The sequence below is a fragment of the Mustela nivalis genome (genome assembly GCF_964662115.1).
Source record: "Mustela nivalis genome assembly, chromosome: 4".
Lineage (NCBI taxonomy): Eukaryota > Metazoa > Chordata > Mammalia > Carnivora > Mustelidae > Mustela > Mustela nivalis.
This window is the reverse complement of record NC_139023.1, coordinates 139,647,999-139,671,209: the sequence shown is the minus strand read 5'-3', so window position 1 is coordinate 139,671,209 and position 23,211 is coordinate 139,647,999. Positions and strand designations below refer to the sequence as shown.

Genomic DNA, 23,211 nt, shown 5'->3' with positions numbered 1-23,211 from the left:
AAATGTTTCAGTGTGGCAGTTGCTTAAACTCTTTAATTGTATTGAAAACGGGCTGCCATTACTCTGTAATGATGGCAAGAGACCGGGAAATGACCCAATTTCAGCACTGCCTGGTCTGTTCCCAGTACAGTGTTTTTAGTCATCCTGGCATGCTGTGGATTGACAACAAGATCATATGTTGTTCAAGACCATTAATAATGGACAGAAAAGCCCCAAACAAAAGTCTTCTGAATAATTTGGGGTTTCTAAAAAGGCAAAGTAGATCAGTAATCTCCTGAGCTCTGCACCATCTGCAGACCAATATCATTTATGTAGAGCTGAATGTTGAAAGAATTAGTAGTCAGACTTGAAAAAGCTTTCTTAATAAATTAGGACAGATTATGCTATACTCAAGAGACTGATAGCCTGCCAAGATTTGGTCAGTAACTTTTATTTAAAGGTGTTCTACCATATGGTTTTCTCAGAAAGCTAAAGATCAGATTCTAGCACATTTGCAACTAATAAATTGTGTTCTTAAATGAGGCTAGGCATGGCCTCTATTTTGGGGATAGAATTCAAATGGAGTTATGGAAAATGGGGGAAAGGAATTGACCTGGGAGGTGAGTATAGAGAGAGGGTGATTTTTTTGGATAGGATAGTTAATAAAATATTTACTGTGACTACAGGGCTGTACAGAAGTCTTCTATGACCTTCACCAGAAAAAAGGACCTATCTTAAAAGAGTGCTGGATTTCAGAACATAAGCATATGAGGCCAGTTTATGGGAAGAGATTTAGAACTATGGCAATAATTTCTTTTTTTTTTTTCAAAGATTTTATTTATTTATTTGACAGAGAGAAATCACAAGTAGATGGAGAGGCAGGCAGAGAGAGAGAGAGAGGGAAGCAGGCTCTCTGCTCAGCAGGGAGCCCAATGTGGGACTCGATCCCAGGACTCTGAGATCATGACCTGAGCTAAAGGCAGCAGCTTAACCCACTGAGCCACCCAGGCGCCCTGGCAATAATTTCTTAAATTTATTTACAAACCACCTTGGTCACCTGGGACAGAGGACAAAAATACAAAAGAGAAATCCAATATGACGTTCTCTTAGCATTTAAGGCAAAGATGAGACTTAAATAATCTTCAACAATAAGTACATTTTTTTTCAGCTGAGATTTCTTGCCCAAATTAACACTGCTTAATTTGGTGACTTGTAGCACTATTCATATGTTATGATAACTATTTCTAATTTTTAAAAAGAAGTCAATAAGGAGTGAGAAATGAAAAAAAAAGAGACAAGTTTTTTAAAAAATTAAAACATGTTATGTAATTTTTAACTCAAATTCTCCATTTATTAACTTCTTCCAGTTAACACTTGCATTTATTTGTGTTTGATATACCATCTGATTAGTATTAAAAAGTTATCTAATATATTTTTATTTCCGTATCATTATACCTTGTTAAATGGTGTGGCAGATGATCTGAGATTCATGTCCTATTTTGTGGGAAATGCTTTCTTGGACTATTAAATCAATAAGGGGCATCTATGATCTTTTTTCTTTTTTTTTTTTATTGAATTAACATGGAGATATCTTCAGGAGTACATCATGGTGATTTAATGTTTTTATACAATACAAAACGACCACCTCTATAACCTTGTTACCCTCTGTCATTATACAGAGTTATTACAATGTTACTGTATTTCCTATGTATGTGTATATATGTATGTACACACACACTGTACACACACACATATCTCAGGATGGCTAGCATCAAAAAGATGAGAAATAAGCATTGGTGAGGATGTGGAGAAGAGGGAGCACTGGTGTGCTATTGGTGGAGTGTAAATTGGTGCAACCACTATGGAAGATCTATACATTGTTGAAAGTGGAGAATTTTTTTTTTTTAAAGATTTTATTTATTCATTTGTGAGAGAGAGAGAGAGAGCACAAGAAGGGGGACAGGCACAGGGAGAGGGAGAAGCAGGCTCCCCACTGAGCTGGGAGCCCGATGTGGGGCTCAGTGTTGGGGTTCGATGTGGGGCTTGATCTCAGGACTAGTGATTATGACCTGAGCCAAAGGCAGTCGCTTCGCCACCAGAGCCCGTCAGGCAGCCCTGGAAGTGGAGTATTAAAGTTCCTTACTATTACTGTGTTGCTGTCTACTTCTCCTTTTATTTCTGGTATTTACTTTATATATTTTGGTGCTCTGTGTTGGGTGTATAAATAATTGTAAGGTGTGACATTTACAAGACCAGTGCTCTAACCCCTGAGCTACAGAGCCCCGCTGGTGCGACGTTTACAAATGAGAAACAACCTCTTGGGAACTTAAGAGCTAGGAAAGACCAAGGCAGGCATGGTAATTTAGGGAAGAAAGACTCGGGATCTGCCTTCCTGTACCGAGGTCTGACTGATGGCGAGCATTGTCTCCTTAGGTCGCTGGCTCTGGAATTGTTAGCCTTTTGCCTTGCACTGGGTTCTGGCTCATCTGTGGGTCCTTCATCAGAGCACAGGAACTAAGATTAAGTTAATGGCTTTGTGTGGCCCTGGGCCGGAGCTATAGGTCCAAGTATGGGAGGTGAGAAAGAACAAGCTGCTTTCAGCTTGCCGTATCAGTGAACAACAACACACCATTGATCCACTCTCATTGGTTGAACCAAAAATTCAGCTGTGTGATTTCATAGAAAACCTCTCAGGATCATAGTTTGACTTACTACACAACGCTCAGAATTAGGAACCCAGCAAATTGGTAATTTGGAATTGGAGCCCACTGACTCTGGAACCAGGTAAGGCCAGTCTCTCAGGATTGTCTGGATCCTGGCAGAGACAGAACAGAGCCAACAGGCAGCTTAAAGGTGAGAAAAGCCCTTTTTCCCTACCGGTTAGGTCATATGCTGTTCCCCTCCCAATCAGTCTTCCCTAATAGCTTCCTATAACTTTAAAGAAACATTCCTCTTAAAACTTGTGCCCCAAGATAAATCCAGGAAACCTTTAAAACAATGATTTTTCCTCCAGTTGGATTTGGATCACAGGCATCTCTGTGGCAGTATCAGACATTGTTTGGGAGGAATACAAATAGCCCCTAGCATGGAACAACCCTTGTACAAATAAATACTTAATAAATCCTACTTGAGGAGAGTAAATGAGATGGGAAGCAAACTCCTTCAGCCATTGGCACCACTGGAAGCATTCATTAAGCTCTTTACCTTCATGGGGCACTGAGCCAGGGATGGTACAAAATACATTGGCAGATGTGACTTCTGCCCTTGGAGACTGAGAGCACCATTTGTGGGCTTATTCTTGTGTGAAATTTACCTTGGTTGTCATTCTCAACTGACAAACAAGTAAATCGTGGTTGGGGAAAGGAATAATGGTGGCCAACAGCGCACTAGCATTGAGGTAGACTGCATCCCAGGGCTCCTTTTCTGTTGACTCCACATTTCTTTCCTACTGAGCTTCTAAAAGTACTTTTAAAATAGTGTAATTGACACAGTTACTCTTTATGTTTTTTGTACAGGTATAAATACATTTAAAGAGATCCAGCCCCCCCTCCCCCCCGCTGTGGGTTTACATCTCTTTCTTTTCTTTTCTTTTTTTTTTAAAATATTTTATTTATTTATTTGAGAGAGAGAACATGAGCGAGGAGAAGGTCAGAGGGAGAAGCAGACTCCCCGTGCAGCTGGGAACCCTATGTGGGACTCGATCCGGGGACTCCAGGATCATAACCTGAGCCGAAGGCAGTTATCCAACCAACTGAGCCACCCAGGCGCCCCTACGTCTCTTTCTTGACAAGTTGTGATTTGGATTGGAAATATCAGTTTGTTCAAGCACCGAATTCTCTCCCTCTCCCTCTCTCTCTGTCTCTTTTAATTGTCAGGAAGCAAAAACCTCTTGGGAGACCCAAATATTATTATTATTATTATTTTTTTTAAATTTTTATTTTATTTATTTGACAGAGAGAGAGAGATCACAAGCCGCCAGAGAGACAGGCAGAGAGAGAGAGGGGGAAGCAGGCTCCCTGCTGAGCAGAGAGCCCGATGTGGGACTCGATCCCAGGACCCTGGCATCATGACCTGAACCGAAGGCAGCGGCTTAACCCACTGAGCCACCCAGGCACCCCCCAAATATTATTCTTTTTTTCTTTTTTAAAGATTTTATTTATTTATTTGACAGATGGAGATCACAAGCAGGCAGAAGAGGCAGGCAGAGAGAGAGGAGAAAGCAGGGTCCCTGCTGTGCAGAGAGCCCCATGTGGGGCTCGATCCCAGGACTCTGAGATCATGACCTGAGCCAAAGGCAGTGGCTTAACCCACTGAGCCACCCAGGCGCCGCCCCCTCCCCCCCCCTCCCCCCAAATATTATTCTTACAACTGAGAGTATTAAAACATTTCTGGTCTTGGGACAAGGTTGGGAACTCAGGTTTGGTCTCCTCTTCTGGATTTTTCCTTTTCTGTGCTCTTGCATACCTCTGACTTCTTTAACTGTTTCCTTCCACATGTTGCACGGGACCCCGCTTGTCAGCATTTAAAAAAAAAAAATTTATTGGGATGCCTGGGTGGCTCAGTTGGTTAAGCAGCTGCCTTCGGCTCAGGTCATGATCCCAGCGTCCTGGGATCGAATCCCATATCGGGCTCCTTGCTCCGCAGGGAGCCTGCTTCTCCGTCTGACTCTGCCTTCCACTCTTTCTGCCTGTGCTCGCTCTCGCTCGCTCTCTCTGACAAATAAATAAAATCTTAAAAAAAAAAAAATTATTTATGCGGCGCCAGGGTGGCCCAGTCAGTTAAGCATCTGACTCTTGGTTTGGACTCAAGTCATGATCTCGTGGACTGGGATCAAGCCCTGTGTCAGGCTCTGTGCTCGGTATAGAGTCTGCTTCAGATTCTTTCTCCTTCCCACTCACTTTCTTTCAAATGAATAAACCAAATCTTCAAAAAAAAAATACTTATTTGAAAATAATTTTAGATTTATAGAAAAGTTGCAAAAATAATATGGAGAGTCCCTCAGTCTCTTTGAGGATATGTGTGTGTGTGCACACACCCACACATTCATACGTGTATATATTTATTTTTTCCTCCTTTTTTGGGGATAAATGCATAGGAGTAGAATGGCTTGATCTTAGTGTAGATATATGTTTACCTTTATATGAAATTGCCAAACCTATTTCCAAAATGGTTGTACTGTTTTATAGTCCCACCAGTAATATATATGAGTTCCTGTTGTTCCCCATCTTTATGTTTGTCCATCTATTTACATTTTAATCATTTTGGCTGGTGTATAAATGGTATAATGATGTTGAGCACTTTTTTCACGTGCTTATTGGCCAATTCCATATGTTCTTTTGTGAAGAGTCTTTTTATATGTTTTGTCCATTTAAAAAATTGAGTTGTCTTTAAAGAGCTGTTGAAATTCTTTATATATTTGCATACCAGTCCTTTGTCAGATAGATGTTTTCCAGACCTTTACTCCCAGTCTGTGACTTAACCTATTCATTTTGTTAACTGTGTCTTTGGTGAGAATTTCTAAATTTGGACAAAGTCTTATTTATTATATTCCCTATATTACTGCATTCTGTGACCTGAGAAGCCTTTGTCCACCTGGAAGTCATGATGATAGTCTATATTTTTCTCTAAAACTAGATGGTTTTAGCTTTTACATTTTTATCTGTATTACATTGCAAATTAGTTTGTGTGAGTCATGTGAGATATAGGAGTCTAGTTGATATTTTTCCATATAGATATCCAGTTATCACAGCATCATTTGTGGAAATGATTTTTTGTTACCTCTTGGATTGCTTTGGTACATTTGTTGAAAATTATGGCTGTAAATGTGGGACTTTCCTTCTGGGGCTCTCTATTCTGTTCCCTTGATCTACTTTGACCACTCTTGTCCTGTGCCATTATTAATAGTTATATATTTCATAGATGTCCATAATCACATGGAATTATTTTACTGTTGAAGGACCTTTAAAAGTTTTTAATTTTTGCTGTTAAAAACAATACTGTGATGCATATTATTTATGCTGTTTATTTTTGATTATTTATGTTGTAAGTGGCAGAAATAATTTATAAAAAAAAATTCAAAGTAAATATGTACAAGTATGTCACTGTTTAACTTTATATAGTATATTCTAATTTTTAGTTCCGTGACAAATGAGAGTGCCTGCTATTGGTGAAAAGGTAGAGCAAGGGGTGCCTTGGTGGCTCAGTGGGTTAAAACCTTTTCTGCCTTCCGCTCAGGTCATGATCCCAGGGTCCTGGGAACAAGCCCTGCATTGGGCTCTCTGCTCAGTGGGGAGCCTGCTTCCTCCTCTCTCTCTCTCTCTCCCTGCCTCTCTGCCTACTTGTGATCTCTGTCAAATAAATGAATAAAATCTTAAAAAAAAAAAAAAAAAAAGGAAGTAGAGCGATCACTGTGGCCAGGAGCCACGAAGTGCCTATCCGCTGGGAGAAGATTCTCCTTGTTTCTCAGTGTCTTCGATGGATTGCTTCTATTGTATTGTCAACCAAAGGTATTATAGTAGAGAAATATAAAGTCTAAAAACTTCAAAAGGTCTGAGAACTTCCTGTTATCCATGGTTCCATAATACACCATAAACATGTATTTGCATGCATGTCAAGTGATTGAGAATGGGAGGCAGACTTTGACCAATTGTCTAAGGGTAGTCACTCAATTATGGAAATAGGATAGCAGTCGTAACTCTCATCTTATATGCTGTCAGATGTGAGAGGTTATCTGTCACAAGCTTTTTTATATGGCAATCAGCAAGATATTTAGTTGTGTAAATGATCCCCAAGGTGGATGTTTTTATTTTATGTGGATATATAAATAAAATCCTACCACTATGTGAAGTGTTTGTAAATGCTTAGCTTCTTTACTTGATAATTTATTCACTTCCAAGAGCAGTTTGTGGTGGATAGGCCACCCCAGACATCATTTTAACTATTTGTGATGCTTTCCTTGGGGACGATAGATTTGAAAGGAAAAACAGTTATTTTGGGTGAATATTTAATATATTTTTCATGTTCTTAGAACTTTGCTTTTTTTTCCCATCTGGAGAGTGAATTAATTGCACATCATGATCTTTTAAAAGGTTCTGATGTGTTTACAATAACAAAAATTAATATCTGTGATGGAAAGACTACTGTACTGGAAAACTGTGGTTCTCATAAATTATTAAATTATCTCTGCAGTCTAATCAAAGTTTGATAGCTGCAGCTTGTGGCAGCCTAGATTTGGGCAAAGCAGAACGACAGCGGCCAATGCATACAGCAGGACCGTAGGAACTCTGTTAAGAATGGGTTCTTCGAGCTTTTATGTATGCCATTTAATTTGTCAGTAGGTTAGAGATCTCAGCTATTTTTAATGAAACAGAAGCTCTTGTCTATGGGAAGCTTTCACTATCAAACTATGGTTGATTATAAAAAACTGGAATCTTCCAGAACGACTTTCCTTTTTTTCTGAGGGGTGACAGGAAAGAATATAACACAGTAAGTCAAAAAGCCATTTACCCAGGTGGCTCAGTCAGTTAAGTGTCCACCTGTGGCTCAGGTCATTATCTCAGGGTCCTGGGATCGAGTCCTGCATGGCATCGGGCTCCGTGCTCAGCAGGGAGTCTTCTTCTCCCTCTCTGCTGCCCGCCCCCCTGCTTGTGCTCTCTTGCTCTGTCAAATAAATAAGTAAAATTCTTAAAAAAAAAAAATGCCATTTACCCTCCATTATAGCTCCATGTTGATGGCAGCCTTCAATGCTGATCCTGTTGCCAGGTCATTGTGGACCCAAGGCATGGGGGGCCATTGGAACCCAGCTGCCTTCTGAATTCAACTCACGAGATGGTTTGAGATAGAATTGTTGGTTTCAGTTGTATTGGTTTTGAGGTTTTGAGGTGTGTCCCAGAGTGAGTTGCAGGAGTCCTGGACTGAATTCAATCTCTGGTTATTCTTAATGAAAGAATCTCTCCCCTTTTTCACAGAACCAGATGGATGTCCTCAGTGGTTCTCTGCTCAGGAATCTGCCCTGGGAAGCCAGTGGAGATTGAACTAGGTTGAGTGAAAGGGCGGTCACAGCTGGCTGCACATTTCCTTCAGCATCCAATTTTCCAGTCCCCTGCCTAGTCTCCTAATGAGAAATAAGCCAGAAAATGGGACAGAAAAAAACCAAAACCAAACCATAAAACAAGTTTAAGATGAATTTCATCCTTTGGCTCTCTAATCTTCTCATCATATCAGCCTTTGTTCAGTAACTTTCGATTACGTGTGTTTTATTTTTAAAATTGGTTTATGTGCCCCCCCCCCTTTTTAAGTAAGAGCTGGGAGATGTGTTTGCTTGTATAATTCTTAAGTGCAAGCTTAAAATTAAGAATATTTTGGTTCTCCTTCCTTCCCTTTATGCTGCGATCTTTAACATCCCCACTGTGGTCTGTGTGTTTGGTTTGTGATCAATTTAGCTGTTGGGTGTTTGTGGTTTTCTCAAGCTGACTCTTGCTGCTAATGAACATGATCATTTATACAGTGTCACTGTAGTAGAGGCATGTTAAATAATTGATTGGGCCATGGCAGGTAGAGAACGGCAAGTGCAGTCCCTTTGTTGCTATGGAAATACATTTGGTTTAAGGAGACTGTCATTTGGACCACATGGGTCTGGTGTGTGCGACATAATTGCCTGTGGTTGAGGCAGTTGGAGGGGAAAATCAACTTAAGAGGAGATGGCATTTTGAAGCAAATTAATATATATTTTGGAGACTTCTTGGACTTACCATTGTGGAGTGACTTATTCTTTTTTATTAAAAGGCTCATTCTTAGCTAATGCATCAGCACAGAGAACGAGTCAAGTGACAGATTTGTTTACTTGCTAACATGGTGAGATCTGATCATTTATTGTGTAAAATGGTTATTGTGTGAGGTTTACGTTCTTCGCTCTATTATCCCTAGGAGGGCTCCCTGTAAGTAAAATTGATGCCATATTTATTAACAATCCTGAAAGGAAAGGACAACATATTTTTTCTCTTTTGTTCTCCATTAAAAAACAAAAACAAAAACAAAAACAAAATCAAACACAAACCCTTAAGTCCTTAAAGGTAGGGGCTATATTTAGGTATTCTTTCAACATATATTTCTTGTGCATTCAACTTGGTGCTCTAAGGGTTTGGAAGTATAGATGTGGTCCCTGCCCTCAGTGGTTAGATGCTAGTGGACCATGTCCACTTTTCTTTGGGTCCCCCTTTAGCACCATCCTTTGCCTCATAGAAACTGTTCTCAATAGGTATTTGACAAACTTTTGGAATAGTTCCTTCTTCTTCCTTCCCACTTCAGTCTCTCAAGATGTATTAGTACAATCTGTCAATAAGCAACACAAAAATAAATGAAGACTTAAGCAACATAAGCACATATCTTTCTGCTGATCCGTGCCCTTCCTGTCTTCTGTGGCTTAACTCAAGTTCTGCCTCTGCCATAATGCCAGCCATGCCAATAACGGTCTCTTTCTGGATATTGTACTCAGTCAATGTGACATGTTTTGTCTTGTCGTCTTCTGTTATTACTTAATTTTTCTTTTTTCTTTTTAAAGATTTTATTTATTTATTTGACAGAGAGAGATCACAAGTAGGCAGAGAGGCAGGCAGAGAGAGAGAGAGGAGGAAGCAGGCTCCCTGCTGAGCAGAGAGCCCGATGCGGGACTCGATCCCAGAACCCTGAGACCATGACCTGAGCCGAAGGCAGCGGCTTAACCCACTGAGCCACCCAGGTGCCCATTAATTTTTCTTTTTTAAAAAACTTTTAAATTTTATTTATTTATTAGTGAGAGAGAGAGCGCACCAAGCACGGGGAGCAGCCTGCAGAGGGAGAGGAAGGCTCCCTGCTGAGCAAGGAGCCCAATGTGGGACTCCATCCCAGGACCCTGGGATCATGACCTGAGCCAAGGCAGACGCTAACTGACTGAGCCGCCTAGGCGTCCCTACTTAATTTTTCTTGTATTCTTGCCATACCGTTTAGATGTGTTGGGGCAGAAAAAAAGCTAACAGCCAGTGGTTAATTCCCAGCACATTTATTTTGTAGAGAAGGAATCAGGCCTGTAGAGATTAAAGATAACTGTTTTGTAGAGGAATCACAACTGGTGTCCAAGTGTCCAGACTCCAGGATCTCTTCTCTTACTCCTAAGCAGAAACATTAGCAAGTGCTATGTTCTCAACTTGGAGTAGGAGTCTTGTGACCATGGGTGATGGCTGGGTTGGTTAGGACAGTGGCTGGATGCACCATTGGGTGTTTTAATTTGAAATGTTGAGCAGCTGGAAGCCACTAAGGCAGCTGAGAAGAAGCTTAATGTGAGCAAATTAACGTTCAAGAGAAGGTGAAAGAGATACTTGCTGCTGTGAGTCAGTATGGTTGGGATCACGGAGGGACTCGAGAAATGACCTTGGAAGAGAAGTGCTACCCATTTGACACATGGAAAACTGAGGGTCTTTGATTTTGAGCTAAGACGCTACAATAAATACATGATTAAAAAAAGGAATCGGGCGCCTGGGTGGCTCAGTGGGTTAAGCCGCTGCCTTCGGCTCAGGTCATGATCTCGGGGTCCTGGGATCGAGTCCTGCATCGGGCTCTCTGCTCAGTAGGGAGTCTGCTTCTCTCTCTCTCTCTCTCTCTCTCTGCCTGCCTCTCTGTCTACTTGTGATCTCTCTGTCCAATAAATAAATAAATAAATCTTTTAAAAAAAAAAAGGAATCAAAGTCTCAAATGGCATGTTGGCTCCCATATCTTTTGATCAAAGATTTTCTGATGAATTTTGATGATTATTTTATTTTTCACCTCCTGAGGAATCGTTCTAATATTACTTACCCCCTATTCTAGTCCTGGCCCTTTAGGTTGAAATTAAGAGAAACTGCTACTTGATTAAGTAAAAAGGGAAATTTTTTGAAAGAGTTCTGATATCTCAAGGAACTCCAGCTCAGGCTGTGCTCAGACCAGGAACTGGAATGCTGGCTCAGCATTCTATCCTGTTTTTCTTTCTTCCTCGGACTAAACTGGCTTTCATTCCACCTAGCTCACCGGGGCTGCTTTATGCCTCCCGAGTTTATGTTCCAGTTATTGAAGCAACTAGAGAAACTCATTTTGCATTTTCCAATTCTGGTTTAAATTCCTGGGGGTGAGGGGATTTGGTTTTGCAGGGAGTTCAGCAAGGGTGGGAGGCAGGGCAACCAGGCTCCTGTGGTGCCAAAAAGAGTCCCCAAGTCCCGCCCTTGAATTTAACTCTTCATTATGCTTGCAGTGTGGGGGGGTGCAGAGAGAAGAGAACCTGTTCAGATACCACCCACAGATTAAAATCCCTACTTAAAGTTGCCCAGATTCCTGAAAAGTTATTTGCTATCTGCTGCATAAACATTTTGAATTCTCTCTGCGGCATAACGAAGAGTTAAATTTCGTCCATTTTTATTGATTTCATCATCTACGAATAATTGCAGAACCTTAGCTTTTCCATGAACCTGGTCATTTTGCTGCTCACCTCTCTGCACTTTTTAAGCTGTATCAGAAAGTGAAGTGTTTGTTTTTTGGGGTAACATGGTGTGAAGGCTAAAGGTCTGCAGTGCTTTACCATCATGTCTTGACAATTAGAATGTGAATTTTGGGGCATTAAGAAATTTTGTTCGCGACAGACCGCCTTCTTTGGATTGTTGTTTATTTCCTTCCCGGAGTGGTTTAGAAATGAATAACCTTGAGATGTTCAGACCTCAGAAGGTTTACAGGCTTCAGAGATTCTGATTTTATTTATAGGCTGCAAGAAAACACTCAATGAAGTTCGTTGTGATTCACTGCTTATCACCTTGAGCTCTTGCCACTCAGTGCTGGGAAGGCACTGAGTCTTGTACAGTAAGAGAACAGAATGAAACCGTGTAACTCGAAACAGAAGCCCAAGCGTCGTTAGCTCAGGCACTGCTCATAACATACTGAACGGACCCAGGCCAGTGGCTTCAGATCTGAATTGTTTTGCTTACTCCCACCCCTGTGAGAAGCCAATACTTTGTCAAAACAGCAGCTGCTTTGGGCCTGGTCCTTCTCGTGGCCGAAGGAAAAGCTAACAGGAGTGACAATTTTCGGGCTCAGCCGAGTAGTGGTCTGACGAGAAGTAAATCTAGATAAATTATGCTTCGGCTCGTTAGGGCACCCCCGACTCCCTCCCCAGGTTTGATTTATGCAGAAGTGCTCTCGTCCGCTGCCTCTTTTTAAACATACAGCAAACACGTTTTCTGTGTTCTATGCAGATTTGAGAGGTGCATAGAAGCAGGTAGCTGTGAAATGGACATCGGGGGGTCTGCTGAAAGCCATGGTCCGTGCTGTTGAAATATAGAACTCACATATTTAAACCAGGAACATGAAGTGGAACAAATTGGGTTGCAAGCCGGATAATAAAATAAATGATAAATGGAAAGGGACCCCAAAGGTGCTCCCGAAAATCTGGCGCGGGATTGGAGGCCAGGCTGGGAGGAGGCGGGTGTAGGGAAGGGCTTCATGCAATGGCTTGTGCGTGATTGATGGGGCTACTTACTTTGACTGTCATTTTCTAAATTACGTATTTGGGAGGGGGGAACGGGGAGGCTGTGCTTTGAGGCTTTCTTTTGTTGTTTTGTTTTTTGTTTTGAGAGGGCTTGGATAGTCTGTTTTGCTTCCTCATTCCATAATGAAAACTTCCAGAGAAAATAGCAGCATTTATCTTTGTTTCAGTCTCCAGAAGCATTAGAGTCTTATTTTTCTCTTTTCTCCCTCCAAGGCGGCTTCCATGGTGGCCAAGATTTGAGGGCTTTTGTGCTTTACTGGGTAATTACCTTCATGGAACTTCTTAAAGATCTTGTATACTTATTGTCGTAACAGGGCTGTCCCCTCCCCTGAGTTGTTCTGTCTGGTGGCTTGGGTCTGTAGAGGGCATCTTGAGCTTTTCTTGGCTGGATGGGTCATGTTCTTGCTCCTTCCTCATCTGTCAGTGAGGTCCTAGAAAGCAGCGTGGTGAAGGAGTCTCTGCCCTCATGTGCCTGTTTCACAGGCGGGTGTAGGCTGCTTACTTGCCTTATCTCTGGTTGCAAAGAACAGATAGACGCATGCTCCTGTGGCTTCTGGTCCCGTGAAGCTTATCGTTAGGACCTTGGGAAAGTAAAGAGCCAGGCTCTGGGAAGCGAAGGGGCGGGGTTTGCTGAGGAGAACTGGAAGCTGAAATCAGAAGGTTGCTTGGGTCCCCCACTAGTTCTGGGGGCATATGCTGAGGGGTTTTGGGGTGTCATTCTGGGAGCCTGCCCTTCCTGTTAACCCAGCTACTCTCCATGTTGCTGGTCTGTCTTCGGGCCTGTCTGCTTCTCTGCGTGCTACTGGCTGACTTTACTTCCTAATTGAAATCTCTGAGAGAATTTGAAAAGTTGAGCTAAACTAACCATCATCTGTCTCTGAGATTCAGGCACATCACTGGTTGATGGCCAGTGGAGGGATCAGTTGCTTTTAGATCAGGTTCCCAGTCTTGGTCATGTCAGTGTCTGTTCCGTATGACTAGGCTGTTGGAGGTGTGGGAGAGTGTGTGTGTGGTGGTGTGCCCTTTAGTAGGAAAATCATTGCCTCAGGCTGCCCTCAAGTATTGATTGGAAATATTACTAGTTTCCTTTGGAAGGTATTGTGGGCAGGGTATGCACCTCAACAGGATGAAAAACACACACGCTTTTGCTTAATGCCCACAAGACACCAGTATGGTGGACTTTTTTATCCCTGTTTTGACACTGAGGAAGCTGGGACCAAAAGAGGTTAGGTACTTTGCTTAAAGCTATAGACGTGGTAGGTGGCAGGGCTGGGATTTGAAGAATGCCCACTTTTATTCTACCAGGCCATGATATGTTTTTTTACTTTTGAGTTATTCAAAGACGAGGCAAGGCCATGCTGAAACTTTAAACAGTGACAGCTCCTTCTTGTTCTGGGAAGGGCTGGGGCTGTGAGCTTTTCCCTAGTGCTTGAGAGCCAGGATAGCTTCTCGTTTTTTTCCACCTCAAGGAAAGAGCTTCTAAAAAAGTTTGGGAGTTTTCAGTTATTGAGAAGACATGGTTAAAACTCAGAGCTCTGAAATCAGTCCTGTGGTCCTTCAATTATGGCAGAACTTGGGTGGGGTTAGGGAGGGTCTCAAGCTGAGAATCTTGGTCTGAGGTGAGGAACAGTAGAGACGACTGTTCTTGGAGGAGCTCCTGTCAGTCCTGCTCAGTCGGCCCTCACAGGTTCTCTTTTGATTCCTTTCCAGCACTTGGATGCCAGAGACCATCCCAGCCCAGGGCTGGCAGCTGGCATTACAGGAGGCATATAGTACAGTTTGCATTGAGTAACCTTTGTTTTCCCTACCTGGCCTCAGGTCGGCTCCTTTTTTTTTTTTTTTTAAAGATTTTTTTTATTTATTTGACAGAGATCACAAGTAGGCAGAGAGGCAGGCAGAGAGAGAGAGAGAGAGGGAAGCAGACTCCCTGCTGAGCAGGGAGCCCGATGCGGGGCTCGATCCCAGGACCCTGGGATCATGACCTGAGCCGAAGGCAGAGGCTTTAACCCACTGAGCCACCCAGGCGCCCCAGGTCGGCTCCTTCTTGATGAGTCACTGTTCTCTCCTGCTACAGCCTTACCGTTTTTTCTCTTGGTTCAGATTTTACCAGCTGTGGGAGAGAAGGCAGGTTTTCTGGTACCTGTTTGGGGAATTCTTTGGATTTCTCTTTGGCTTCTGTAGTCATTCAGCTTTAACTTCTGTGTTTCTAATGGTTTTTTGTCTTATAAGTTGTACTTTGGGAAAATACAGATGCAGTTGCCAGCTCCCTCTCTTTCTTGCCCCCATCCCCTCCTTTGACATCACCTTTTTGGTGGCTCTGTAGCGACTGTAGATATTGGAGCCAGACAGCTGGGGATTCAATTCCCTGCTCTGACATGCCCTGGTTGGGTGACCTTTTGCAAGTTATTCAGTCTCTCTGAGCTTGAAGCATGTTAAAACAAAACAGAACAAAACAAACTTGACAAAATACTTAGTACAGTCCATCGCACATGGTAATGACTCTAGAAAAGGTAAGTGCTGCTAATATTGCAATGATAATGGTGGTAATTGTTGCATTTTCTTCTCAGGACTGTGAATGCTCATTCTTCCCAAAGGGGGGAGCTCTTAACTTTGAGCTGCAGCAACATAGTAATGGACAGGAGCCTTAATGCCTGGCCTTTTTGTTTATAATCTGTTGTCATACTAGGGTTTGAAGCTCTTCAAGTGTTAAAAAGCAAATTTCGTATGAAGATAATTATTATGTTTCTAATGTGGTTGGGACTGAGGTGTTTTAATTAATGATATGCCAGCAACCCTTTCAATAAGGTGAAGTGTGATTTTTTTTTCTTTTTTTTTTAAGGCCTTCATCTACTTGGTCATAATTAGGGACATTTGGAATGCTCAGGGATAATATCTGCTGATTTGTACACTTTCATTAAGCAATTAGGACTGAGTGACCCAGTGACCAGGCTTTCAGGGGATCAGGTTCCAATTTTTGAGGAGGAGGAGATGGTTATGCTCTCTTCTTCTCCCCTGCCCATTTCCCCCATAACCTGTACTCACATGCAGCTTTCCTCTGAACCACTGCTGCTGTACAGTTTTTTTGAGACCTTGATTTTTTTTTTTTTAATAGATTCTCTCTCCTGTCTTTTCCCCTTTCTTTTGCCTTGTGAGCCAATCTGGCTAAATCCTTATGCTAGAGCATAGCATTTTCATATGGCACTGACGGTTTTCGAGGGGCCAGGGGTGATTAAGAATGCACGTGAAAGAGGTGAAGCTGGAGCCCTGAGAATCAGGAGGAAGAGGGAGAACACGGAAATAAAAAACTTGAAAACTTAAGCATTGTTGATTTCATATCTAACCCTGATTTTTATAGACTGAGCTCCTTAAGAAACAGGTACCATGCTTGACTTATTCTGTCTTGTATTCCTGTACTTAGCACTGAACCTGTGGTGCAGATAGAATTTATTGAATGATTTATTGAGAAAATGGAGGATCGTTGATACGTGTGTAAACTACATTGATCTCTATTGGGGCAGAGCCTGGGTCAGAATGTGAATCTCCATGACCCAGTGAGGAAAATGTAAAGAACTGAATGAAGTAAAGAGGGCAAGAATTAAAAAAAAAAAAAAAAATCAATGGAGGTTCATATTAAGAATGTCTAAGAAAGTTACAAAACAGAAAATGTGAATTTCCCTTGCTAGTAATTCATGTGGAGGGGCATGGAGTATGTGGATGAGTGGCATGGCATAATTCAGTGCTGCTATTTGATTGTTTTTCGAGGTGGTGGTGAGCAGCTGCATAACAATTTTGCTATTCTTTGGTTTATATCTTCTCTTGATTTTGTCCAGTTCTTGCTCAACTAGGATGACTTTTCAAGCTCAGAGACTCCTCATTTTTTCCATCTTCCACCATAGGCTTAGGGTTGCTATGTGAATTACCATTAATTTTGAAACTCTTTTCCTTGCTATTAATGCAGGTGATGCAATTTTGAATCCATTTTCATTTGTCAGATCCTTTATACAGCAGGGGACTCAAAGGTAGTAGGAGTATGACAGATCTCTTCATTCAACAGGATTTTGAGGTTTAAGCCAGGACTCCAAACATGCCCTCTTGGGGTACCTGCTCCGGGAACCAGACAGAATCTGTTCCTCTCCACATCCCCAGGGGCCTCCAGGAGCAGCAATGCTGGTAAATGCTCCTTCTGCCCTGGGGCCCTCTCAGCCTGCAGGATGGGTAGAGTCTCCTCCTTTCACACCCTGAAGCTAGGACGGTATTCTTACTCTGGGATCAGGTCAAAGGGCAGGCCTGTGCTAGTGACTCTCTGGGGTAGGGGTGAAGTGGGGTGGGGGGAGACAGATATTTCCTGGGGAGGAGGAGGAGAGCACATATTGACCATCAGCCGACTCCCATTCTTTCTTTCTCAGCTCAGGGGCATGTGGTGTGTGGTGTGAGTAGAGGTTCTCTTAGAGGACAAGGTGAGGGCCATCGGTCGCTCTCCTTGTTAGAAAGCATATGTCAGTGTTTTGCCTCAGTGATGTTTTCGCAGGTGATTGCAGCCATGCTGACTGCCAGATAATAATTGTAGCCCCAAAAGGAGTGAAGAGAGATCGGTACAAACCAGTCACTGGAGTGAGTGTCTGAGAGAACTAGTGTAAGGGCTGTTTTGAGTGGCATATAGAATGTGTTTTCTTGCTTTCTTTATTTTAAAGATTTTATTTATTTATTTGACACACACAGGGAGAGAGAAAGAGCACAAGCAGGGGGAGTGGTAGGCAGAGGGAGATGGAGAAGCAGACTCCCCACGGAGCAGGCCTCCTGACCCAGGGCTCGATTCCAGGACCCTGGGATCATGACCCAAGTTTAGGCAGACGCTTAACAGACTGAGCCACCCAGGCACCCCAGAATGTATTTTCTTTAGCTCACTGGAACACACATTGTGGTTTCCAATTGTGGAGGCACCTAGAAAAGTAAGTTTTGAAAATCTCTAAAGTACGCCCATAGACCCATTTACCAATTCATCTGTAATTACTTATTGATCATATACCATGTGATGGGGCCTGGCCAGCCCCTGCTCAGATAGAATAGTGAAATTTGGTCCAGGGTTTTTGAACTGTCGTGCTGTTTGTGATTTAAGTCATTAGGGAAAGCCCATTTACCCTGAAATCGAGACAGATAGCCTCTGGGACTTGTAAGTGGAAATTTCATCTGTTTCCGCTGTCATTTGGCGAAGGTAGTACACTCATACTTGCAGGAGTGGATTATGCACAATCAGTGGTGATGAATGTATGAGCATTTTTAATTAGTCTTCATGCCCTCTGTCTGATGCAATCAGAAACCCTCTATCAGAGGAGAGATTTATAATCAATCATTTCATCATCTTCTGGGGTAGATATAAACCCATTTGCTTTTAGGCTGCAACTTAAAATACCTGCTTTGGAGAATTATTATTTAACCAGGCAGATATCTATAAACCAAGTGTATTTTGAGCATGTAGGCTTAAATCTCAAATTGCAGATTGCTCTGATTAAGCGTAATTGTGTGAATTAAGGTGTCTCTAAGCCTTCACTCTGTGCAGAGGAAACCTAGCGTTAGAGCAAAAGTGTTAGCCCGACATCAAGAAGCTGTGAGTTCTAGGCCTAGCTTTGTGAACCCAAGTTTCCTCATCTGTAAAAATAAAAAAGGATTGAAATACCTTGTATTTCAGTCCTCCTTAAGTCAGTTAAGGTTATGTTACTTATTGTAGAACCCTAAAATGGGGGGGGTCCTGTGTGGCTCAGTTGGTTAAGTGTCTGCCTTTGGCTCAGGTCATGATCCTGGGGTCCTGGGATCAAGCCCCCCCGTCAGACCCCTGTTCATTCGGGAGTCTGCTTCTCTCTCTTTGCTTCTGTGTACGTGCACGCGCGCTCTCTCTCTCTCAAATAAAATCTTAAAAACAAAAAACAAAAAAAACCCAAACCTGTAGTAAATAACATTTTTGGACTTTTTACTATGTGTCGAGCACTGGGCTGTTGTACAGCACATGACAGCAGGTGTGTGGCACGTGCATCATCTCATTTATTCCCACATTGCCTTGGAGGCAGTTACTAGGAGAGGGCCACCCCGTCTTAGCCTGGAAGTTTTTGGTGGAAAGGCTGATCTCCATAGCTAAAGATTTGGAGATGTCAGATATGAATCTACAATAATTATCAAAATAAAAATTGTTGTCTGAACAGAGTCCTGCCTAGATAATCTTTCGTTTGCCTTAGAGGGTCTGACCAATTTCTGCAATTAAAGTGAAATTGACAAATTAAAATTTTCTAATTTAACTGACAGCCAAATAAGTCCTCTGTTTTGATTTGCTATTAAAATGGTTTTTTCTTGGGCCACCTGGGTGGCTCAGTGGGTTAAAGCCTCTGCCTTTGGCTCAGGTCATGATCCCAGGGTCCTGGGATCGAGTTCCACATCCGGCTCTCTGCTAAGCGGGGAGCCTGCTTCCTCCTCTCTCTCTCTGCCTACTTGTGATCTCTGTCTGTCAAATAAATAAATAAAATCTTAAAAAAAAAAAAAAGATTTTTTTCTCCCCAAAAGTGAAATTCTAGAGAATCTAAGAACAAGTTAATCTTTATTGTTGGTCAGCAGCATTAGTGAGAACATAGAAACTGAATCACTTTCATTCCCACACTAGGTGTTTGGAGTGTAGACCAGTACAGTTCTCTGGGCACCCACTTATATCAAAAGCTTTCAGATGTGTGTGTACCCTTACATTTCTACTCCTGGGCTTTTCATGAAAGGACAAAACTGAGGATGGGCTCAAATGTTTAGTAAAAAATATTTATTGTCCACTGTTTATGACTGTAGATCCCCAGTCATTAGTAGATTGGTTAAATATACATATTTAATGTTAAAGTATGTCATTAGAATAGAATGTATTATTAACCAAAAAAATTTACACAGCTTTAAAATCAGTATGTGCAATGCAAGCCCATCTTAGGGTAACCACATGAACTGGCAAATATTTACACGTAAATGTGGGTTTAAAGTAGTATATCTGGAGTTTAACATAGTTCTTTTTTGTCTGGGTGAATGATATTAGTTGTGGTTGTTTTTCATATCTGCATTGAATTTTTTTCTCTAATCTGCTTTTTCTTTTTTTTTTTTTTTGATGAAAAAAAATTAGCAAAAGCAAATAATACAAACCGCCTGAAATAGAAACCCCAGCTCAATCCACGGGCTAGGAATGGCTCACAAATGTGAGTTTGTGAATTTGTGTAATTGTTTTGGATTTGTGTAATTCTTATCCTGAGGTGTAATCCAGTTGGGTTAGCTTGCCTTTATTCACAATGACAAATGAGGAGGTCTTTGAGTTCTTTGGAACAAGATTTAAAAAAATTTCACTCTGATTGCATCCCAGTAGAAATCAAAAGAAACTAAAAAGCGAAAACAAAGACAGAAACCCTCTCTGGGGACGAGCCTTTTTTCCTTCAATAGTTAAAATTAATACCAGTGAAACTTGTTAATTGTAGAAATTTAGAATACACAGATAAACAAAACAAAATTAGACATACACACAACCCCACTTTCCAGAAATAACCACTATTTATTTACATTTTGGGTTGTGTCCTTCCTGAATTTAAATTGTACGAGCATATTTGTACACATGCGTATGCACATGCATTTTGTGTGTAATCACACAAAGAGATGTATGTGTAGTGTCTTCTTACCTGGAACAAACAGCCACCAGTCCACCAGACCATACAGCTTAATGAGCATGGGGACTGCGCTTTGTGGGACATGGTCAGAGTTCAGGATGCAACAGCAGAGCCTGGCACTTAGCAGGAATTGAATGAATATTAATGGAACTACCTATGTTTGAACTGTCTTTCCAGGTCACTGGTTTTACTCCCAAAGGTTATTTTGATGACCGGCTGGAACCTCATTGTTTGGACGTACCGCATTTAGTTGTTTCTAGTCTTTAAGAAAGCGCTGTTGAAATAAATGCCCTTGTAACTAAATGTTTGATATGTCATAAATTATTCATTATCATTAATCACCTAATGATTGAATCATTGGATCAAAGGGTGTGTTTCTCACTTTTGATAGCATTGACAAATGACCTCCGGAAAGGGTGTGCCATTTTACCTCCCAGTGAAAGGACGCAGTGCTTGATTTCACTTACACACTTGGGATCATGGACTTTTTTTTTTTTTTTTTTTTTGAGATAATTGTAAAATCACAGGCTGCTCTAAGAATTAATGCAGGGAAATTCCTTGTACTCTTTGCCGTGTTTCCCTCATGGAAATAGATTGCAAAACTAGAGTATAATATTAAAACCAGGATATTGACATTGATACCATCCACAGACCTTCCCCAGTTTTATTTGTTCTCATTTTTGTGAGTGCCTGTATTACCTGAAGTTCTGGACAAGTTTACCATCCATGTAGGTTTTGTGTGCCCCCACCAAGATACTGAAGGGTTCTGACATCGCAGTCCCTCTCCCCTGCCTTGTTTTTCTTTTTTAAAGATTTTATTTATTTGATAGAGAGAGAGAGTAGGCAGAGAGGCAGGCAGAGGGTAGTGGGGACACAGGCTCCCTGCTGAGCAGAGAGCCTGATTAGGGGCTCGATCCCAGGACCCTGGAATCATGACCTGAGCTGAAGGCGGAGGCTTGAACCCACTGAGCCACCCAGGCGCCCTGGCAGTTCCCTTTTTGCAATCATGCCACTTCCCTCCTGCCTTCCCAGCCCTTCTCTTCCCGTCCCTAACCCCTGGCAACCACTAATCCGTCCTCCATTTATTTTTGTCATTTCAAAAATGTTCTATAAATGGAGTTGTGTAGTATGCATCCTTTTTCGTTCAGCACAATTCCCTGGAATTTCCTCAAGCTGTAGCTGTTAGCAATAGTTACTTTTTACTGATGAGTCATATTTCATGGTATGGATATGGTTTGATTTGTTTAACCGTTCACCTGTTGGACATCTGGGCTGATTCTAGTTTTTGATTGTTACAAAGAAAGCTGCTGTGAGCCTCTGGCGTAGGGTTTGGTGCGAAGTTAAGTTTCATTGTTTGTAATAAATATGCAGGAGGTCGGTTGCTGGGTTGTATGGCCGTTACATGTTACCAAAACGGTGGTCGTACTGGTTCACTTCCCACCAGCGGTGTGTGAGTGATGAAGTTTCTTTGCCTCCTCACCAACATTTGGAATTTGTCACTCTTTAAAAAAATTTTTAGCTTATTTTGATAGATGTATATTGTGGTCGTTGATAGATGTCATTGTGGTAAATGTCCATACATAGCTTTTGCCCATTTTCTAATTGGATTATTTATTTTTGCTGTTGAGTTTTGAGAGTTTTTGAGTATTCTAGACACTTTGTCAGATGTGTCATTTGCAGATTTTTTTTTTTTTGCCAGTCTTTATTTTGTCTTTTCATCTTCTTCACATACGCTTTTAGAGAGTAAGAAGTTTTTAAAATTTTGATGAGGTTCAATTTATCAATTTTTCCTTTTATGGATCATGTTCATGGTGTTTAGTCTCAGAACTCTCTGTCTAGCCAGCATGGCCTTTTGATTCGTTCCTCAGAGACCCTCTAAGATTGATCATGATTTTTCAGCTTGGGGTAACTGTGTAGGAATCGGGTTGGAATATTTTTAGCTTTTTTAATAAGTGGGCTATTGTCTTCCCCTTTCTCACATCTTCAGTTGGGAGGATATAAGGACTCCCTTTTATTTCATGCTGTCAGGAGCTTTCACAAGATGTTACACTCCTGCTTCAGAATGGGGGCCCCTGAGTCTGATCATTTATCCTATTCACAGTCTCTTTTGCCAGCTCTACAGCTTCTTGAATTGTAACAAGCAAAAGAAACTCTTTATTTTTACGTGAAGAATGGTGGCGAATGTGGAAATGGGCATCCCTGGGACTAGTGGGCTCCCCCGCAACCCAAAAAGGGGCTTTTGCTGAGTCAGAAGCTGCAAACCTTTAGGGGTTTGTATTTTATGTGTGATGGCTTCCCTTAGGCCAAGGTGGTAGTGTGTGGTATAGGCGGGCAGTTGACTGTGTGCCCTTGAGCAAAATGGCCTAGTTTTTCATTCCTTCGCTTCCCCTCACTAGCTGAGTCAGCAGAGGCGTGCTTCTTAATCTCTCTTCTTCAGCTTCCTCAGTCGTAATGTGGGGATAATAAGCATATTTACCTCATGCGGATACTCCAAGGATCAAATCTCATTACGGGTAAAGGGCTTGGAGCATGGCCTGGGGAGCACATACAGTGCTCATTGTTCATACTTTTATTATTATGTCTCTTGTACCAATGTAAAAAAGTATGTACCTCGGATGCTTATTAAAATGCAGATTCCTGGGCGCCTGGGTGGCTCAGTGGGTTAAGCTGCTGCCTTGGGCTCGGGTCATGATCTCAGGGTCCTGGGATTGAGTCCCGCATCAGGCTCTCTGCTCAGCAGGGAGCCTGCTTTCTCCTCTCTCTCTCTCTGCCTGCCTCTCTGCCTACTTGTGATCTCTCTCTGTCAAATAAATAAATAAAATCTTTAAAAAAAAATGCAGATTCCTGGATCTCCACTCCTAGACCTACTGCATCAGAAGTTGAAGGATTAGGGCTCCAAGGAATCTGCATTTTTACAAGGTTCTCCCATGGTTCTCCTGAAGGCTCAAGTTTCTGAGCCATTCCTCAGTCGTTTCTGTTTGTCCGCAGTAAGTGAATGCTCTGGTCTTTCTTGAGTGGTGG

The 23,211-nt window shown here is 41.9% G+C and overlaps 1 protein-coding gene across 4 annotated transcripts in view; it reads left to right on the top strand.

Annotated features, from left to right (window-relative positions):
* FHIP1A (FHF complex subunit HOOK interacting protein 1A) overlaps positions 1–23,211 on the top strand; it is a 229,383-nt gene that overhangs the window by 102,899 nt on the left and 103,273 nt on the right. The gene's annotated exons all lie outside the window — the stretch shown is intronic.